The following is a 4,581-nucleotide window of genomic DNA, read 5'->3' as shown; positions in this document are numbered from 1 at the left end:
AGAGTCTTAGAGTTTTAGCTCTTATGTCTTTGATCCATTTTAAAAAATGACATAACAGGGTCGGGAGCTGTGGCTCACCCCTGTAACCTCAGCAGTTTGGGAGGCCAAGTGGGGGCGGATCGCTCAAGTCCAAGAGTTCAAGACCAGCCTGGGAAACATAGGGACGCTGTCTCTACAAAAAAATACAAAAAATCAGCTGGGCATGATGGCATTTGCCTATAGTCCCAGCTACTCTGGAGGCTGAAGTGGGAGGATTGCTTTAGCCCAGGAGGTGGAGGTTGTGGTAAGCCAAGATTGTGCCACTGCACTCCAGCCTGCGTGACAGAGCAAGACCCTGTCTCAATAGTACTAATAGTTTTATTTATGTTGCTAGGATTGAGATCCAAGTATGTTTCTTTGGAATTATAGTTTTGTTTTTGTGTGTGTGTGTTTTTTTTTTTTTTTTTTTTTTGAGACAGAGTCTCACTCTGTCACCCAGGCTGGAGTGCAGTGGCACAATCTTGGCTCACTGCAATCTCCACCTCCTGAGTGTAAGCGATTCTCCTGCCTCAGCCTCCCAAGTAGCTGGGATTATGGGTGCCCACCACCATGCCCAGCTAATTTTTGTATTTTTAGTAGAGACAGGGCTTTACCATGTTGGCCAGGCTGGTCTTGAACTCCCGACCTCAAGTGATCCATCCATCTCAGCCTCCCAAAATGCTGGGATTACAGGCATAAGCCACCGTGCCCGGCCTGGAATTATGGATCTTCTGTGTTGGCAGGAATATGAAAGTTAATCTTGTCCAGCAGGTCTTCTAATACTTGAATCCCCTCTATGCTGATCAGCTTTCTTGGTAGCTTCAGAATTAGCTATTACATTTTTAATATGTAAAGAGCGAATGAATATGTTTTAGTTAGAAAATTTAAACATGCTTTTTTTTTTTTTTTTTTTTTTGAGACAGGGTCTCACTCAGTCACCTGGAGACAGTGGTTTGATCATGGCTCACTGCAACCTTCACCTCCTGGGCTCAAGCAACGCTTTCTCTTAATAAAAAGAAAATTTAGCCTATTGTGACCCCCAATGTTTTTCTCAAAATCTTAAAGAATGAAGCAAATGGATTTCTAGAGAAAGAATATAACACACTCCCTTCCTGAGTTGTTTCTACCTAGACTCTTAAGGTTTGACTTCTGCAGTTGCTGACATGGCATAGTTATGATGAGAGATGCTGTCAGTTTTGAATGAGAAACAGAAGAATATTGTTGGAACACATAAAGAAAAATTGAGCATTATTTATTTACAAAATGCTTTTCTCTATGTGACAACCAGCATTCACTACCTAAATTAATAGCATATTTTAGAAATCAGCCTCTTTATACCATGGGTTTTCTAACTTAACAACTTGGTTAGAAATTTAGTGAAGAGAACAGGGTATTTCTGAACGTCAGTCTCATGAATTCTAGCTACACTTTACTTCTGTTTTCATCAAACTCTTGGGTTCCAAATGTCTTTATTCTTTCACAAAGTTTTCCTCCCTCTTTTATTTCCATATAGAAGTTTTTGGAATACCCTCACTTTATGTATGAGAAAGGATGAAAAGTAATGAGACCAATTTCATCAATAATGTATATGCTAATGAACATTGACCTTCAAAGTTAGTTAAAACTTGTCTTGGGGGCCCAGTGTTGTCACTGCTAAAAATAGCTCAAAAATGTTTCAGAACTACTTTATGAGCCACATAGCCTGTTCCACTGCACTGGGGCTAGATTGGTTGTTCTCAACCTTCTTTCACATTAGGATCACATAGGGAGCTTTAAAAATATGATGTCCAGGCCCACCCCTAGAAATTCTGATTAATTTATATGGGATTTGATTCATTTTGGGTTAATTTTTGTATGTGGTGTAAGGTAAGGTATCAAATTCATTCTTTTTCATATAGATATCCAGTTTTCTTAGTACCATTTGTTGAAAAGACTGTCCTTTCCACCGTCGAAAAGTCTTGGCATCCATGTCAAAATCATTTAACCATACATGTAGGGGCTCTTTATTCCATTCCATTGGTCTGTATGTCTGTGTATAAGCCAATACCATACTATTTTGATTAGCTCTGTATCAAATTTTAGTGTTTTATTTTTATTTCTTGTAGGTACATAGTACGTGTATATAATTACGGAATACATGAGACACTTTGATACAGGCATGCAATGCATAGTAATCACATCATGGAAAATGGGGTATCCATCCCCTCAAGCATTTATCCTTGGTATTACAAGCAATCCAATCATACTGTTTTAGTTAAAGTGTACAATTAAATTATGATTGACTAAGTCACCCTATTGTGCTATCAAAATCTTTGTCTTATTCTTTCTAGCTATTTTTTTGTATCCATTAACCATCCCCACTTCCCCCTATGCCCACTACCCTTCCCAGCTTCTGGTAACTATCCTTCTACTCTCTGTCTCCATGAATTCAATTGTTTTTATTTTTAGATCCCACAAATAAGTGAGAACATGTAAAGTTTGTCTTTCTATGCCTGGCTTATTTCACTTAACATAATCTCCAGTTGTATCCATGTTGTTGCAAATGACAGGATTTCATTCTTTTTTATGGCTGAATAGTGCTCTGTTTTTTTTTTTACACATATATATATATATATACTGTATTTTGTTATCCATTCATCTGTTGATAGACACTTAGTTCCTTCCAAATCAGGCTATTATGAACAATGCTGCAAAAAAACAGAGTACAGATACCTCTTCAATATACTGATTTCCTTTCTTTTGGGTATATACCCAGCAGTGGGATGGATGGATCACGTGGTAGTTCTGTTTTTAGTTTTTTGGGTTTTTTTTTTTTTTGAGAAACCTCCAAACTATTTTCCATAATAGTTGTACTAATTTACATTCCCACCAACAGTGTACAAGGATTCCCTTTTCTCTGTATCCTTGCCAGCATTTACTATTGCCTGTCTTTGGATAAAAGCCATTTTAGCTGGAGTGAGATATTTCTTTGCAGTTTTTATTTGCATTCTCTGATGATCAGTGATGTTGAGAACCTTTTCATATACCTCTTTGCCATTCATATATCTTCTTTTGAGAAATGGCTACTCAGAATTTTTGTCTATTTTTAAAATTGAATCATTCGCTTTTTTTTCCCCCTGTGGAGTTGTTTGAGCTCCTTATATATTCTGGCTATTAATCCCTTGTCAGATGAGTAGTTTGCAAATATTTTCTCCAATTCTGTAGGTTGTTTCTTCACTTTGTTGATTGTTTTCTTTGCTGTGCAGAATTTTGTTGTTGTTGTTGTTTTTTACCTTGATGTGATCTAATTTGTTCATTCTTGCTTTGGTTGCCTGTGCTTGCAGGGTATCACTCCAGACCAATGTCCTGGAGAGTTTCCCTGATGTTTTCTTGTAGTAGTTTCATAGTTTGAGGCCTTAGATTTAAGTCTTTAATCCATTTTAGTTTGAGTTTTGCATGTGGTGAGAGACAGGGGTCAAGTTTCATTCTTCTGCATATGGGTATCCAGTTCGCCCAGCACCATTTATTGACGAGACTTTGTTTTCCCCAATGTATGTTTTTGGCATCTTTGTCAAAAATGATTTCGCTATAGGTATGTGGATTTGTTTCTGGATTCTCTATTCTGTTCCATTGGTTTATGTGTCTGTTTTTATGCCAGTACCATGCTGTTTTGGTTACTATTGCTCTGTAGTATAATTTGAAGTAAGGTAAAGTGATTTCTCCAGTTTTGTTCTTTTTGTTCATGATAGCTTTGGCTATTCTGGGTCTTTTGTGGTGCCATATAAATTTTAGGATTGTTTTTTCTACTTCTGTGAAGAATGTCATTGGTATTTTGATAGGAATTGCATTGAATCTGTAGATTGCTTTGGATAGTAATGGACATTTTAACAATATTGATTCTTCCAGTCATTGAACATGGAATATTTTTCCATTTTTTTGTGTCCTCTTCAATTTCTTTCATCAGTGTCTAATAGTTTTCATTATAGAGATTTCTCACTTCATTGGTTAATTCCTAGGTATTTAATTTTATTTGGGGCTATTGTAAATGGGATTACTTTTTAAATTTCTTTTTCAGATTGTTCACTGTAGTAGAAATACTACTGATTTTTGTATATTGAATTTGTATCCTGCAACTTTACTAAATTTTTCCGTTCTAATAGTGTTTTGCTGGAGTCTTTAGGTCTTCCCAAATATAAGATCATATCATCTGCAAAAAAGGATAATATGACTTCTTCCTTTCTAATTTGGAGGCCCATTATTTATTTCTCTTGTCTTATTGCTCTAGCTAGGACTTCCAGTACTATATTGAATAACGGTGGTGAAAGTGGGCATCCTTGTCATGCTCCATATCTTAAAGGAAAGACTTTCAGTTTTTCCTCATTCCATATGATACTAGCTGTGGGTCTGTCATACATGGCTATTATTGTGTTGAGGTATGTTCCTTCTATCCCCAGTTTTGTTTTTTTTTTTAGGATTTTTATCACTAAGATATGTTGAATTTTATCAAATGCTTTTTCAGCATTAATTGAAATGATCATATGATTTTTGTCCTTCATTCTGTTGATGTATTACATTGATTGATTT

The sequence above is a fragment of the Pongo pygmaeus genome, chromosome 8 (genome assembly GCF_028885625.2).
Source record: "Pongo pygmaeus isolate AG05252 chromosome 8, NHGRI_mPonPyg2-v2.0_pri, whole genome shotgun sequence".
Classification (NCBI taxonomy): domain Eukaryota; kingdom Metazoa; phylum Chordata; class Mammalia; order Primates; family Hominidae; genus Pongo; species Pongo pygmaeus.
This window is presented reverse-complemented; position numbering follows the sequence as displayed.